This window comes from Rissa tridactyla, chromosome 4 (assembly GCF_028500815.1).
Source record: "Rissa tridactyla isolate bRisTri1 chromosome 4, bRisTri1.patW.cur.20221130, whole genome shotgun sequence".
NCBI classification, from domain to species: Eukaryota; Metazoa; Chordata; class Aves; order Charadriiformes; family Laridae; genus Rissa; species Rissa tridactyla.
Genome location: NC_071469.1, coordinates 30,549,751 through 30,567,867, shown reverse-complemented (window position 1 = coordinate 30,567,867; position 18,117 = coordinate 30,549,751). Strand labels below are relative to the sequence as shown.

The 18,117-nt window shown below is 37.3% G+C and overlaps 1 protein-coding gene across 14 annotated transcripts in view; it reads left to right on the top strand.

Moving 5' to 3' along the window:
- MIPOL1 (mirror-image polydactyly 1) overlaps positions 1-18,117 on the top strand; it is a 195,513-nt gene that overhangs the window by 97,659 nt on the left and 79,737 nt on the right. The window lies entirely within an intron of this gene.

Genomic DNA, 18,117 nt, shown 5'->3' with positions numbered 1-18,117 from the left:
CTGTGCCATTCCATCTTATTGTGCGATATAACATCTGCACGTCTTTGGTAAGCCGCGTCTTCTTAGCTTATCTCTGTCATATATACTAGTAGTACGTGACTTAAAATTTCCATATTTAATGTATTTATTGCATGGGACGTTCTGTATAGTGATGTGGGCCATTCAGTCCCACAATACCAAGCTGGTACTCCTAATTTTTATAACGTTGTTATTGGTCATAGGAGATAGTATTAATTGACCGAAAAGGCCAATTTCAAATCTTCCCTCCAGGCAATGCCCACAACTGCACAGAGGTCATTCAGAGAAGCATGTGGGCCCCTATTTCCATAGTTAAAGTAAAATAATCCTCCTCTTCTGAAACCATTTTAAAAAATCTCTTATAATATTTCCGATTGAATTATAGCTAAATCTTTTAGGGATAATTGCTTCCTAAGGGCCTATACATTTGCGCTCTTAGTACATTTTCATAAAATAAGATCTGCAGAGTGCTTTGCAGTTCTAATGTGTCAGGGTCTATACATAAGATTATTCATTTGTGCTTGGCCTTCATAATTAACATTTGGTCTCTACTGATTCTGGTAAATGTATTCCCACAATACGCTGAAATAGCTGATTCAATTAAACATAGAAAAGTTTAAAAATTGCAGTTTTTTCATTAGTATTCAAATATTGTTGTGGATCATTTTATTGTTGTTGGCTTTGTAGCATATAGTTTTAAAATGCAGAGTATCAAGTAATACATTTTCCTAAAGAAAAATAAAGATTTTGCCAGTGTGAATGTCCTCTCTACTCAGTTGAAGAAGAATACAAAATAAGTCTTGTGAAGCAAATAATTTAATGTGAAAATTCATGGAATATGTTTAACTGGATTTGAATGAAACATAAGGAGAGGTGACTTTTTTTTCACATGCCTGATTTATTTTGTAATTTTTAATTAGGTGGTACATTCTTCTCAAAGCAGCTATTAATCTGCTTTAAAGACCAAAGAGACACACTAATTTTACTTCCAAGCCAAACTCTCAAAATGGAGGAGAGAGTGTTTCATGATGATGCAAAATCAGGTGCCCTTTAGTGACTAAATGAGTTTACTCCAGCCAAGTATGATGTCATTAGAACTTGTAAAGGTTATTAGTCTCCTTCAGAACTGTTAAGATGCTACTCTTTGGTTATGATTGGCTTGTTTTGTTATATTTTTCTGACTGATCTATCTTTTTAGTTGTGATTTTCTGTAGAATGCATCCTACGTGTTTCCATGATTTTATTAAGAATATCATAAATCTAGTCAGAAGCAAAAACATGACCTGAAGGAGCTGTCAGAAATTCATCTACAGTAGTGTCATAAAGCAACTGTAGCTGATGTCATCTGCTTTCTGCTGACACATAAGAATTGTGTAAATGGCAGGAAATCCACAATGCATAGCATTTTGGTAGTTGTTCCAGTGATGATGCCTATGGAAAAGCTACTCTAGAAGATTTAAATTAAGTACTCCCTGATACCTGTCATAAATTGTACTAGGCTCTGTTTTGATTCCCAGAATTTCCTACATTCTTAGAGGAGAATCTATTTCTCCATGTCTGCTTGACAATGCCAACTGCAAAACCAAATCAAGCTATCTAGTCAACATACCATCCATGAAGAGCATGATCCCAGGAGACTCTGATACCATGAGAGCTTAAAAAAAAATTAAGAAAAGCTTTAACATGAATTTTAAAGTGTTTGCTACTGTTGAAAAGTGTGGAATACGCAGGCTATTTAGGCATATGATATTGACTATGGAATAAAGTGTTTCTTTCAGAAGGTAGTAACTGTGGCTCTTATCTGCAAAAACTAACTAATTCTAACAATGTTTTTATGTTTAGATCTTCATTTTAATTAGTTTAGAGCTGGTTTATGGCTATAAAGCCTCTGATTTGTTTCTGATAGAACCACACACTTTTGAAATGCTCTGTAATCCAGGGAAACTTGCCTTAACCAGTGGTGGGAAACTGAAAGATTCCAATCTCATCTCTTCTACTCATTCGTTCAGCATACCATTTTTGTATTTTATTATAGCTATTAATTGCATCTTAGAAAACTCTTAGAGAAAAGCCTTTCAATACTTCCATAATCATTTTACATGAGGCAACAGAGGTCAGGTTGATTTATAAGAAACTTAGAATGTAAGTTTTGAACATGGCAAGGCCCAGACAGATCCAGAACATGACTCTGCTGGCTTCAGTCATTTCGACTGAAATTAACTGTGGTGCTGTGTGAGTGGTAGAAACCAGCTGCTGATTACCTCTGTTTTGTAGCTAACAGATGAATAGCTGTGTTATCCACTGGTGAAGACATTGTTCCGCAAAGACCTTAAAAAAATGCAGTTGATCTACTTCTTGGTATGATGTTATTGTTTGTGAGTCATATGATAAAAGATGCTTTAAAATATTGTGCTTACCTCAGAGTGGTTGCAGTTTTGTTGGTTTGGGGTTTTTTTCAATGAAGCAGCTCACCACTATTCATATGATGGACAAATCACCCATTTCTTTCACATTTTGCTGTGAATTCCTCTGGCCAGTATGCACTTTTCCCTCTGTATCTAACAGAGACTATCGATTTGTGAAAGCTCAGTTTGAGAGCTCGCTCTCTGGAGTGAACCCTAAAGCAATCCTGCTTTTCCTTTTGGATATCATGTGTTGTTACCTGTAAAAGGGACTGCTATCACATTTGCAAACGCATTTATAGGTATACTTGAAGACTGGGATGCCAGCTCCATATTGGAAGTAGAAGGGGAAGAAAAGCAGATTGCAGATCTGCTGATCAATGTGAGGAGATACATGCTGCCCTTGCGTTTACTTATGATCTATATCTATTTTTCTGAAACTACGGGAACATTTCAGGAGCAATGGGAATAGTTAACAGGCTTCTTGGAGGTTATCTCCAGCAAATAATATGTTGTTACAACTAATGCTGAAAGGTTCTTCACGCTGCTATTCCAATAACTTACATGAGGATAGAATACTAGAGGATTTATCACAGTAAGCTGCAATCTCTAACTTTGTGCAAGAGCCATTTCAGTAGTTCACTTTCTTCTCCTAAGAAAGGTGCCGCTTCTCTTCTTCTGCTTTCAGAAATGTTGTCCAGTTCAAGTTATAGAAAGCCAGAGTGAGTTTATTTCCCTCTCCAGTAGCTACCCTAAAGCAGTGTGTGCCTTCATTTAAATGCCCAGGCAACGTGAGAGACAGATTTGCTACCCTGTCAGTAAAACTTGTTATAAAGCACGAGATCACTGTTAATTTTTAGAGTGGAAGTTTGCTGAAGTTTGAGTAGTCATTGGTTTTATTTACATAGTGGAGGTGGAAATAATAGACCTAGTAAAACTTGGAACACGTTGCTGACAATCTGAATGTGGATAAGAATGCACCCTTTTCTTCAGTTGTTGCTTCCTAGACACTTTATCAGACAGAGGAGATACAGTCGCAATCTTAATTGCCATTGAACAGAGCCTTTGCTTGTGCTGCACCCAAAAGCACTTAATCACAAGGTCTTAAAGGGTGTCACTAAGGTTAGACCCAAGACTGTTCAGCTCTTATCCATGCTAGAAACATGATTAGTCACTTTATGGCTGGTGTTATTAAATAGTACTGTACACCTCAGAGGATATCAGTGTAAGCCGGTGCATCACGCCATAAACGAACACTAAAATGAGGCTGTGTACAACTTCTACGGATATAATTCTGCCCACGTTCCACTTCAACATTAATTTTCTGCATTCCTTTCTGCTTAAGTTGCAGTGTCTCCAAAAGTTATTGCTACAGACTTCTGACAACCTGCCTAGTTATCTGTGTGTATCGAGAGGGAGAAAATAGCTCACATAATTCCACAGTGACCAACATTCCCCAACAATTCCAGTGGGAAAAATGTGAGCACTGGTCGAGTGGTCTTTAAAGCAGTCATTTCAAGTTTCCTTGGACCCAATTGTCCCTTTGAGCCAAATGTTATGACCGGGTCCTCTGGTCAGCTCAGGTCCAGAGATCCTCAGCCAAGGATTTCTCCTTCATCTGCTGTCACATATTTAGGACTCTAACGGTTTGCTTACGTGTATCCCCTATAGGCAGGAAGTGACTAATTTAGCACATGTATTTGACCATGAGTCAACAAGCTAAGTTCAGAAATTTGATCTACTAGTATCACTTTCAGTGGACAGTTTTGATAATTGTTTTTTCTAGCCATCCAGGCTGGTAGGCTTTATTTAGTTGTGCAGATCTTGACAGAATAGTTGCCCGCGAGTGACAGATACCTTCTTACTGAGAGTCTCCTCCCATCTTATAATTAATATTTCATCACTGATAGATATTTGTATTCATTGACCAAAAATATCTTAATTTGTATAGGGAGCTGAAAGTTAAAATAATTGCTTAAATGTGCCATAAGCAAATAATACAATGTTTTCCCCTGATGGAGAACATGCGAAATAAATTTTGAGATGAGACACTTGCCTGGCACTGAGAGTGAAGATGCCCGAGTCTCTTTAGAAACACAGGCTCCCAGAGCCTGACAAATCTGATTTATATGAAGCATTATCTACTTGGGAGTTTAATAGAAATGATTCTTGGTAACATTAGTACTTGTGTGATTTTCAGTGGTCAGCTTGCGATGTCATTATGTGGCTGTGTGGATAGTCGGCAGTGCCGTTTGTACTGTTCTTGGTTCACTAAGGTGTCACCGTGGGCCAGAATTTTGAACTTGTTCAAACCTTGGGTTGTTTTCAAATTGAAGGAAACAAATCGATGTACCCAAGTTGTCGTCTTTGCTTTCTCGGTTGCACTGGCCATACCACCCTCCTGTATCTGTAGGGCTGTCCTTCCGCTGGCAGCACTGTCTGGCGTGGCAGCCCTGTGCGTACCGTGTGTTCTGCACAGCAGCTACTCAGGATTTCTTGGACTCTGTTCAAACGAAAGGAGACCAAGCAGTGGTGCTTCTTCCTTACTGTGACCTCAAGTCTTTCTGAATTTTTTCAAAGCACGGTAATATATGGATGAGAGCAAACATTTATTGGCAGAACAACATGTGTCCTGAAAATGATCCTGAGTTGTATCTGCTTAGTTAATTATGCTTGTCTAGAGCACTGTATGTCTTAAGGAATTTTAGCGTGCTTCATATTGCCTGTAAACAGCTGCACAAAAATGGCACTGAATGTGTCTTGATGTACTGAACAAACAGCGTCTTGGCTAAAAGAGTTTGGTCACCTTGCCTGAGGAGTGTAAGTCTTCCTTCTCTCCAGTTAACAGATGCTGAACATCTCTAACCAGAGCAGATATATTTATTGAACTTTGATTCAGTTCTAAGCATTAAGGAATTCATTACTCATTCACACTTTGTGTTTGATTTTAGCTTTCATCTGCGCCACTAAAGATTCCTTGGAGGTCTGTTGCTTTTTATTTGACAGCCTTCAAATCTTTTTTGGCACCAGATTACTCTTGACAATCTTAAACATCAACAAACTGTTTATACATACTATAAACGTCCCTTTGTTATTGGCGATGATGTGGATGTGGTCCTTCAAACCTTTCGGCTGAGCCTTTTTGCTTTTGGTTTCTATTTCATAGGTGGAAATTGCCTTTCCATGAGGTCAGTCAGTGTTACTACTTCCAATTAGTAGAAGTGTTATTTCTGATGAAGGCAGCAGGTTCCTGGAATGCAATATTTTGGTTTCAGGTTATTCTAAGTCTGGATTATCATTCTCACAGTCATCTAGGCTGCTTTCCATGTCCTTACTTTTGGTATGCAAAGAATCATCGCTTTCATGGTAATAGGCTTCTGTGACCATGAACTTCATGCTGATAAGGCCATCTCATCCATGTTTTTCATTTATCCATTCTGTAATTGCGCAGATTATAAAAACTCTATTTAACTGTACTGATAAGCTTTGTTGCCATCTCCAATGGTACAGTTTATCACCCCAGTCACGGGTTCATTTTTCCTTCTTCTACCCAATAACATGTCAATAGCAGTACTACCAGTATGAACCTTTGTCTGAGGAGGTGTCATATTGCTGCACTTCAAAGAGCTATAAAAAAAATATTTTACTTTCACACTAGTATGGAGCTTCATTTTGGGATTACGTGGATTAGGAATTAAGGGCATATGTTAATCTGATTTAAAACAATTATAAAGCCTAAAGTGTCAGATTTACTGTAAGAAAACTAAAACTCACTTTTTCTCTTGCCACTTTCTTTAAAACATATTTCTGAACTTAGTTAAGAGATTCTAATTCTGAAGGCATTTTGTACATGAAAGAGTAATTTTCTGCAATGTTTAAAGAAGCCCTTAGCATTAGTTTTTATTTATGATATTGTCCCTAATCTTCACTGGTATAGTTTTCAAAGTATCTATCAGCATAGTAACATAATAAAACAAAGCAAGTAACAAAAACATTAAGCCAAGTTAAGTTTTTGTATTCTCAGAGATACCGATGCTGGAGTCAAGATATTGGATTTAATGAATGAAGAGGAGGAGTTACATTGTTATATATAATTTTTTATTTCCTAAATCTTGTTTCTTTCTCCATATGAAGACTGTTACTCATACATGCAGAAAGAAAGTGTAGTAAATCTTAATTTTCAATCATTTTTTCAGTGCCTTACTGTACACCCTTCATATTTTATGCTGCACGGGAAAATTATTCTCTTTTGTTTGAGCAGCAACTGTAAACAAAATCTTGAGCCTGAGTGCATGATGACATGTCACTTATTTGTCCTACAACAGAATGTATAAAAGGTAGTAACCAAAGCTCTTGTGCAAAAGGCAAGCTACAGGGTCATTAAATAGCAAAGGTCTTGCTCTGACCCATCCATGACCTCCTTATCTGAAACACCTCTTGGAATTGATAGAATCTACTTTAGAACTTGGATAGAGGAAACTAGGGACAGGATAAAGGATCAATATAAATATTTCAGAATTTTAGGTATTTTCTAAAATGGAATGTTTTGTCTTTGTATGTTTAAGTTTATCCAAATTGCTGTTGGAGAATTGGAGAACCATTTCCTAGCATTTTGCATGCAAGTGGTCATTTGAAATATGGCTTAGAGTAGAAGGGGGGGCAGATGGTAAAGGAAGACACTGAAACATTAGGTCTTAGTATGGTCATGAGGCTATAAGCTAGCCTGGATTCAGAAGCCTCGAGGTGTTGCGTGTTTGCTCTTATTTTTCTTTCTCCTGTAATCTGAAAGTCTCTCCTATTCTGTTACCAGATGAGAAGCTTCTTTTGACTTCACCTCATTCTAAAACCTAAAGAGACCACGTCCAGAAAGTGCAGCTTGGTGCTTAGCCATCATTTACTTGGAGGAGTGAGGACTCATTTTGCTTGTCCTTTTTGATTCCCACCTATTTATTTAGTCTGGTGCAGAGGTGCGTTTTTGATGTTAGGGAACTTGTGCTCCTTGATCACTGCAAGGCTTTTGAGAATCCCTTTCTTTTCCCAATAAATAAAAGCAAAATCCTGATTTGACTTTTATGTGGGTGGTGTAACACACAAATGTGTAAGGAAAAGTGGACACTGCTGTTCACATATTCAGGTTGCTAAGGGGAAGAGGTGTATTCCTTGTGTGCAGCAGGTACATATTTCTACCCTAGCAGTATACAGGTCATTAGGAGAATGCTTGAAGAGCAGAAGAAACAAATGGACTTGGATTTATTTTGATCTTTATATTTTTCTTCTGTGAAACTGGGCTTTATGAAGTAAAATATTGCTCACCTCACTCTTCCAGTAGATCTCCACAGCTTTTCTCATGAGATTATGAACTGGCAGCTGGACTTTGGCTTTTCTCTAGGCGTAAGCTTCAGAATAGTGAATTATACGTTAGGGGTCAAGTAGTAAATTTGATAGTACAATTCAGTAATTCTAAGCTTCCAGACCTTAAGCATAAAATACCTGTGCAGGCACACCGGTGTACCACCTGTTCAGAAAGTAAATTAATATTATCTTTACCAAGTAGCACAAATACAGGTAGAATTTTGGCATATGAAATACTCAGCCTTGCTCTTTGTTGTTTGAAGACTTGAAAGTTATAAAGCTTCACATGAGCAGAAGTATATCAATGCATTAGGATTTCAACTCAACATATATTAGGCTTATCTTCATATTTAGAAACACTGCATGCATAGCTCTGTCATGTAGCTCAATCAAAATTGCTCATTATGCTTGCACAAAAAATGAATTATTCACTGGAAACACTTAAAGAAGGTCTGATTTCTCTTGTAAAATATGTTTGCAATTAAAACTTCTATTTCTTATGCCTCCAAAATTCAGCCAGCTGTGTTGTTACTTCCAAAATTCAGCCTTTCTTAGTGGTAAGGTAAATATATCTTACAAAGATAAAGCAATAAAAAGGTGAAATTAGAAAAGAGCTGTCTCCGTTTTTCAGAATGTATGGCCAACATATTTGTAAAGAAAGAACTCTATGCACAAGTCACACCATCACCATTTTACTAACGCCTCCAGCATAGCACGTTTTCTTTAATAAACAAACAAGCATTGAAATAATCATCTTGACTGTGACCCACAAGGAAATGGCAAATTTATGCAACTGTGAAATCTGAATATGTCTAGTATACACTAATCCTTGAGAAAATAAGGTTTAAGGGAGACTTTATCACCATGTTCCAGTATTTAAAAGGTGCCTACAAAGAAGATGGAAACTCCTTTTTTTACAAGGAGTCACATGGAGAAGATGAGGGGTAACGGGTACAAGTTACTCCTGGGGAGACTCCAATTGGACACAGGAGGAAAATTTTTCACAATGAGAACAATCAGCCATTGGAATAATCTCCCCAGGGGAGTGGTGGATTCTCCAGCACTGGACACTTTTAAGATTGAGCTGGACAGAGTGCTGGGCCACCTTGTCTAGACTGTGCTTTTGCCAAGAAAGGGTGGACCAGATGATCCTTGAAGTCCCTTCCAACCTGGTATTCTATGATTCTACGATAGTAAAACTGTGAAAGTCGATATCTGTTCTTGAGTGGAGAATCAATTCTGGAGATGGAAAATACAGTATCAACCAATACAGTTCAGAAAATGAAGTCCCAGTAGGCTTCTTTATATATTGTATCTAACCACAAAATGACATTTGAGTCTTTGAGTTTAATTTTAAATTGTAAATTTGGCTGCATAGCAGCTTAACACAATCACCAATTCGCATTTATACCATGTTCAGGCAATGCGATATACACGTATTTACTATTACACAATAGCATTTGTTACTTCAGTTTCCTACCCAAAATCAATACCATTTAACTATTTTTTTATATTAGAAGCATCATTTGGATGAGACTTTCAAACACTGAAGTTAATCTTGTAGATTAGGCCCAATTCTGTGCACATACGTAGCAGTGACTGCTGGAGAGCAGACTGCTGGTTACTGTTATAGGATGTAAATTTTGAGAAGAAATGAACCCTTCCTTGCTTTGATTTAGAATCTTGTGAGTTCCACATGCACCTAAATTTTAATGGGACTACGTCCCAAATCTGGGAAGCCTTAGGCTCTTATACACACATTTAGGCTGTTATGACATTATTCAGAGATCAGAGGAAATTCTGTTCAAATTTGTTTTCGTAAACTAGGTATCTTGCATGATACAATGAGATGCTACAGTGATGCTTTCTAGTTCTTTCAGAAGAGCTCAGACCAGAAGACATTTTAACAGGAAAAAAATCTTTGATGTCCGTGTTAAAAGAATCTATTATCCTTTCTTGGTGAAAAACATCATATCCCTTCAAAACCTTTCCACCCAAAATCTCATTAAGAGCACCTCTTCTTTAACCGTGCTTCTTACTGAGTTCTTTGGGGGAATAAAAAGAATGAATCATAAAATACCTCATTGCCTTGGTACTTCAATCCCTCATCGCATCTTCTGATTAGTGCAGGTTTCTAGTTTAAAAATGGAACTGTATTTGCCTCCACCGTAAATGGTCTGAATACAGTACTTGGTTGCAACTAGCTGCATTTTGAAGAGACGCAGATTTCAGACTTTTTTTTTGCATATAGCCTGGAGGAGAAACTTAGTATACCAAGTACTATCACTTTTTTGTAACGTATTAGACTTTTAAGCATTTAAGCATATCGCATAAAATGAATTGGGTCTAATTCGTTATCTGCTCCTGTTTCTTACGGTTGAGCTGTAATTGGCTTAGATGTTGGAAGAGAGAGTGGCCAAGTGACTGGGAGGAGAGTGACTGAAACCTTGGAAAGGCTGCTGATAGCTCCTTCCGTTTGGAATTGCTGTACAACAGTAACAACAAAAACACTGGTTTTCCAAACTAGATAAAATAAAATCTGTTTATCTAGCCTATTAAATCTGAGTGCCAACTTTCAAGCAGATGCAGTTTTAAGCTCTGTAGATGCTAAATCCTGAAACATTTGGTCTATAAACAAAAAGCTGACATCAAATACAGCATTGCTGCTAGACATAGTAATGGTGCATATATGCTGCATTCACACAAAATAGGGGGATGATTGCTTTTTTGTATGTTGCTTAGGGTTTTTTTCTTATGTTAGAGTATTAAAACAGATATTAAATTTTATCATTAATGCGGTGCGTGGTCTCTCTTCAAATCCCCTTAATTACAGATTGACTCCAAGGATTACACAGCATGGATTTTAATTTTAACTGAAACAAAAAGAAAAGCTGCTTAAAAATTATTCTTGCTGAGTGACTCGTTGGACCGCAAAACAATTTTTAACATCTTTTGACAAGTGTTGTCACATTTAAAACATTAGAACAGAGCTAAGTGCACCTACAAACTCCAATTGTATCATGTCTACTTCCCAAATAAAATGTTTTATTAACTTTGTCCTCGCAAAGGAATGTCTGCTTCTCGTATTTTTGTTTTTACAGTTATTCTTTAGGAGAAAAAGACTCGCGGTCTTGCTGAGATGTGTTTATGTTTGAAGAAAGTGACATCAGACTTCATATTTCCTTTCTTTGGTAATTTGAGAAAAATTACCAATCCGAGTTGACGTTGCAGCAGCAACAGTGTATTTCACACCCTTGCGTTGTTTCCCTTCTGACCCCTATCTTTAGGACTTAAGAGCTCCACTCTGAAAACTTCATTCCAGCTGAAACTTAGAATAGCAGGTCTCAGTCCAGAAACAACATTTTCACAAACTGGGGCCTAATCCAGTAAACCTCACGCAGGAAGCTACTTCTGAGAGTACCTATTATTCATGTGAGTAAAACTTTAGGGATGTTTTTAGTGTTTCTTGTGGGGTTTTTTTCCCCCATTTCTGAAAAGGTAAAATCAGATTCATGATTTGTTTCATTAAGTGAAACTCATTTTTCACAGTTAAAGATTATTAATATTTTTTACAGTTTTACTGTATATCTCCTGCCGGTGCTTTAAGACATGTAGAAAAAAATAAGTTTTTCTCTAGAGCAACATCAAATAATAAATGCCTAAAGCTGAGTGTCCACAACTTATCTTAAAGTTAGGTGGAGCTGAAAGCACCCCTTATTTCTCAAAATGTGGATGCAAGTTTCTAGCTTCAAAAATCAGCTCCTTTTGTGACTGAGTAATAACTTTGAATGCAAAAGGCTGGAAGAATGAGAAATTAGCTTTTGGCCAGGAGGTCACTGTAGTGTGGAGGGATAAATCTATCACTGCTGTTTAATGGTAGTTATGGTTTGATAAAGTTCCCCTAACTCAGTTTGTTAGCTTAAAACGTACTTTCTGAGACTTCATAGATCGGCAGGTAAATAATGCCGTTATTGCTGCATCTTTGTATGGGGTGAAATTTTTGCACTTAAAAAGGGTTATTTCAACAAGCTTTTCTCTCCCTTTTTTTTCTGCTGTCTCTGAATTGTTGCTATCAGAACGTTTCATGATTTCCTCCATTAGCGTACTGGTGCACTTTTTTTTGTTGTTTAATGGATCAGATTAAATTCTATTGCTTTGTATTATAGCCAAGCATAAATCCTTCCTATTTTAACGGAAAAGTATTTCTAATCCAAACCCATGAAAAGGCGAATTTATACATAATATTGTTCAGTCTAATTTGTCCATTATGCGTAATAGTCTCAACAGTATATGATTTTCAAGTCATGTGTGCTTAATGCAGAGGCCAGAAATAGCAACAAATGAGGCGAAATAGTGAATACACTTGCTCTTTATGGCTTTTGTTGCAATCTTAACATATGTAGGTTAGTAAGTGTGCTTGTGTGTGTGATTTCTTTTAAGTGATCATTAGGTAACGCACAGCACCGTGAGTGACTCTGTCTGATGGCAGAAATTTGGTTCTTTACATTCATTATGGTTGTGTTCTGTTTGTTATAGTCAGTAAAGCTTCAAATGTATTATTGGTTAGACTTTTAATATAAAAGTATACAAAATAGTTCATAATCTTTGTAAAAAAACAAGACAAACTGGCCTAAAGGAAATAACAATAACTGATTTTTTTTACTGTAAAGTTCAGTTTTGCAAGTCATCTTTTAAAAGGCGTTTTGTGAGATTGTGAACGATTTTCAATGCCCGGTGAAGTTAATAGGGGATGAGGAGGCTCCGGGCTGTTCAGACAGATCCTTTGATAAATAATAGTGTCTCTTTACCACACCGGGCAAAATCTGGAAAAAAGAAAAGTCCTGCTTGTGTCCTAACATAAATAAATGTATGCATGAGCGCTGTCTATCTTAAGAAGTCGTTACTGTTTGTTTAAGTTGGAGCGGAGGACACACAGTAAGTCTGGTGTCTGGTTTTTGAAGCCGGGGTGTGTGAGCATCTACATCAAAAAGAAAATCATTCTGGAATCTGAAGGCTGAGGCTGACAGGAAAAATCATTCTTAACAATAAGTAAGACCTGATTTTGCCGCGTGTTATCGTTTCAGCAGTGCTGTATGTTTGCAACACATTCACTCTTGGTTAGTTTACCAGTTTTTCAGAACTAACTTATAACTGTCAGTAGATGTTTCATTTTTGATAATGTAATACTGCCCCCCCCTCCTCCTGCACATCAACTGCATAAGTGAAGACTAACTCCATAATTTCCGGGGATGTGTTCTGCTTTTGCTTTCCATACTTTTTCTCTAGCTAGTCAGGACTTCATGGCTCTTAAACAGGAGGTGCTGTTTCCTGGAACAGCTAATTTACAAGCCAGTATTTTTTCAGTTTTGTATGTATTCTTGCACAATAACCAAAAAACCCAAAGTTTCTTCTTTTGATTTGAGGGATTTGTGGCTTTTTTTTTTTTGTTGTTATGTTTTTTTAGTTATCCTCTTAGCCACTGGATTAAATCTCTTGTTTAGTTATTGCAAAATCCCCTCACTGTCTTTTTGGTTGAACCTGAATCATGAAAACAAGGAGTCTGAATTACATTTGCAGAAGGAAATGTTCAACTTGAAACATGGTGCTTGCAGGTAAATCAGTGGACATTGGAAATAAAATAATTAGAAATAGAATGACTCTTTATTTTATGGGACTGATTTGAAGTTGGCTACATCTGAAAAGGAATGAAAAAATGATCTCCTTGCTTGAGATCTGCCAAACAATGCTATAAGCTCCAAGTTATTTTGAGGTGGTGAAAGGTGAAACATTTGACATGTTCTTTTTGGGCAATGCTTTAAAAAAAGAGAAGGCGGGAAAGAGGCGTTGCCACATCAGGGTTAAGGGTGTTTGTGGTTGTCCATGACAGCGGCTCCAGTTTTAAAACACCTGTGTTTACTTTGCAGCTTTTCTCAATCGGCCTGAAAGTGGCCTAAGAATGGCACAGACAGACCTGCAGTATGGCTCTGTTGCCTTTGCAACACATGCACACACAGAGGGGGAAAAAAAAAAAAAAAAAAAAAAGGAAAGGAAAAAAAGACAGAGATAAATCTCTTGTTATGCAGCTAATCATTAACAGCATTTTTGTGCCTAGCTGAAAACATTTTCTAAATTTTTATAGTCCATCAGACAGTGCAGTGCCTGTATTTTTTTTCGTAATCTATTAAGGTAAATTTTTATCTTTGCTACTTTATTTTCTAGTGAAAATAAAGTCAACATCATGTTCATTTGTGGGGGGTTGTAATGGTAAATAATAATAACAGAAAATATCACTTTTTGTTGAAAAGTGATATTTCATTCCAGTATTTGGAAATGCTTGTACCCATACTCCAATTAAAAAAAAAAAAAAACCAAAAACAAAACCCAGGCACAGCCCTCCTTCTGCCGCCCTCCCTGAAAAACAGAAACTCCCCTTACAACTCCTTTCTAAGTAGAGTTTTCCTTCATAAAATCCTAGTATTTGATGTGTATTAACTTTCTGTAATGTGCTAACTTGCATTTTATCACGTAAATACCTTGACCTGCAATGGGTTATAGAGTTAAGTTACGTGTAACATAGACATCTCTTGAAAATTGGGTAACGGAGATCGACTGTTTTTTAAAAAAAAAAAAAAAAAAAGGCTGAGTTATCACACGTTTTCAGTGTTTGCTTACAAATTTTTAAATCATTTAAGGGGCAGCATTTATGATACTCATCTGATGAGAGGCATATTTTTTACTGCTGGTCCAAATTTATTTGTTATTACCTTTAAAATTTGTTCACGTTTTACAGACTTTTTTGACTTTTTAAGAAAACCCCAGCTGCTTTATCAAGCGTTTTTTAATTGATCTAACATCTCTTCCACCTTCTTCTCCAGATGATGTGCCTGACATTCCTGTTTATAAAAATATGTCTGCTTCATAATTATGTTTGGTTTTCTTTATGGATCGCTCAGTATAGGTCAGGTTTTGTTTTCTGGAAGTAGGAAGAAAAGGCAAAAGAAAATACAGCCCTGATGTAGGAGCACAGGGGATTTCTCCCTTAGGCTGATTTCTTTGTAGAATTGTGAGCTTAATAGACAGATTTAAGGTCAGTGTACGGGGATGAACAACATGAAACCCCTTAACCAAAATACCTAGCCTAAATGGAGAACAACTAAATACTGTGGGTGTAACATTATGACTCGACAGAGCAAAGTGGGAACATGCCAGTCCTCTCCAGTCCAGGCACCTCTGATAAACCGAGAAGTTGTACCAGAATGATTTTCCTTTGTGATACACAGAAGAGCACCCACCTTTCCACGGCTTTCCCGAGGGCTAGGGGAAGCGGTACGGGTGCACGCTCTGACTGCAAGGAAAGGTGCGCAGAAAATAGGGGAGTTTTAATGTTCACCCATTTTGAGCGACTCAGAAAATCAGGAGGATATTCATCTGAATAGAGAGCTTGTGAGCTAGATCCTCACCTGAGTACCTGCACAGTAGTATCACTGGAATCCACATAGTAGTACTGTTTCATATCAGTAAAGGATATAAGCCAGTACCTCGGCTAAGAAATGGGGGGCACAAGAGATCTAAAGAGCTCACAGAATTCATTCCAGGGGGCTCTAAAGGTAATTAAATGATATGTCTAAAAGATAGGGAAGTTGTCACATTTATTAAATTACCAGGTGTAGATGTGTTTTAAAAGCAAGCTGGATAACATCAACATATGAAAGTTGAAGAAAAAGCTTTGTGAGTGTAACTGTTTTTCTGAAGGCAACACTAAGATCTTGATAAGAAAGAGGTGAATAGGGAGGTAATATTCAAAATATGTCTAAGTGGTTTGGATGCCTACTTCTCAAGACTTTTAATGGTTGTTAGGTATCTAACCCACTTACAGATTTTTGAATCCCACTAAGTACCTGCCTTGAGCTGCCTCAGCACCTCTAAAAATCTGATCGTCTGTTTGCTTTTTAACCTCTGTTAAAATTACTCCCTGCGAAAGCTGATAGTTTAATATGAGCAAAATTAAAGACAGCAGTTTCCTAGCAGTTAACACTTGAGTGACCTTAAAAATGGAATTGCCTCTATGAACTATATTTATTCAGTTTGTGCCTGTGACCATCTAGTAAGTCACTCTAGCTGCTCACTTGGGGGTTTTTAGCCTTAAAATATCTGTGAAATACCACTGAGTCTTTACACTTTCATTACAGATGTAAGACAAAATAGATCATCTGTTTAAGAAAAGACATAGTTATGTGAGCTGTAGGCCAACTGTCCTGTTAGGGGATGTATACACAACTGGTTGATCATGTAGCTGCTCAGACCAGCCATAGGCTGGCTGCCTTTGGTGTAGGCTGTGTAGCAGTATCAGGGTGGTACTGAATCCAACACATGATACGCAGCATCTCACCTGGGAACACTTTCACATAGACTCTCGAGAAGAACTTGTGTGGCCATTTGTAGTAAGTCTGCAAAGCAGGTTTTTGGGAACCCTCCTGAATTTAACGGACTTTGTACTTTTCCTGTACTGGAATCACATCAGTATTGAAGGAGCTCTTCTGTCTGAAGGAAATACAGACAAAAAAGGACAAATACAGAAGTTACAGTCTCCGCAGCTTTTTTTTTTCTTTTTCCATCCTACTCAACAGTGCACTTGATATGACAGATCTTGTATACCTTGCTACAACTGAAATATCATGGATCCCCCCGCTTCAGTTTCGTCAAGGTCTGAGTGCTGGCAAGATTGCTGTATCGTCTTGCTTTTAGTCACTTTATGCCTTTCTGATCCAGGGGTAAGAAAATATCTTAAAGGTAGGATACATTTTCATCAGTCTCAGCACCACCTCCTTCTGTGTTTCCAGGGCATATCACATCTTCAGAAGAGCATACAGGCAGTATGGTAGTATTGCACCCGGTTCTGCATGGACTGCATGGTGTTGTCTCACCTGGTCTTATTCAAGGTGCAGTTGGAGGGAAGTCAAACAATTTTATTTGGCTTGTTTCTAAAATAAGTCAATATCTGAGATTTGCAAAGCAATTCTTACTTGTAAACATCATGCAACGGATTTGGTTTCTCCATTCAGTACTTGATTTGGGAAAGTTGCATTCTTATCAATCTCATTCATCAGCTACTACCTCTGATCTTCTCAGGGAGGTTGCCACCTGCAAAGTCTTTACTGGTATATATCTTTAATTATAGAAGCTATGGGTCTTCCACTATACTGTAAAAACTCAGAAATCCATCTGCCCTTTTCACTTTTCTCTCAGAGAGCCTCAACAAGAATGAAAATAGGTGGAGAGGTTCACATATGCTCCACGTTTATTCCTGTGTTTGCAGCAATTGTATGTACAGTCCATGAGAAACAACTGTTTAAAAATGTCTTCGTTTGCAAATACAAGGCTCATCTTCATCTTCTTGATGACCTTTCATTGTTCTGTTCTTTTCCTGTGTACCAATGTGACTGGAAGGCCTCTGTGGTCTTTAGATCACAGTCTCTTATGGATAGAAATGATTTCTCAAGAGAACAGTGCGTGAGAATGTACTTTAATTTTAATATGTAAAAAAAGAAGAAAGGATTTTATATGAAGTATCTAGCAAGCAGGGTTTTTTTAGCCTAAGAAAAAATTTCCCTAAGAAAATAAGGGATATCTGATTACACAGTCTTTGTTTTCACCTTCTGATTTTTAGCTACTTTCAACGAACTCTGACAGAAGAATAATGGTTGAATTCCTAACAGGGTTTCTCTCTTCTACTCAGATGCCAATTTTCATGAAACTCCTAATGTCCCATTCAAGGAAAAGTCAAGGAGAGCTTTATCAGTAGCCATTGCTGTTTAGCAGGAGACAGCTGTGCAACACGGTATCACTACTGTCCAAATGATGGACCAGAAAAGTTAAGTAGAGTGAACTGGAGGTATTGTAGTAGAAAGCTATAAAGGATAAAGGTACAATCCATTAATTTTATGAGGATATTGGAAGGAATATGAGGTTGTTATTACGAGGAAAGGTGGTAGGCGGAAAGTGTAAGAGGCAGAGAGGGGCTAAATATAAGTATCAGACAGGGCTTCGTTAGTATTGCTGGTACAGAAGAATTTACTTGATTTTTACACTGTTTTTTAAAGAAATCCTTTTGCCAAGGAATCACAAACATTTCAATGTCAATATAAACTTTTTTCTTTTTTTTTTTCTTTTATATATCAAAATACTGCATCTAGTAGTAGAAGTGCAAATTTTAAATCTATCAAGAGTAGTACACCCATGGTGAAGAGCTTCAATCATTTCTCTCTGTTGCTCTTTTTATGCTACATTTAAAGTGATGACATTAAGCCTTGAAGGGGTTTTAACTTATCAAATTAAACTCTATGCC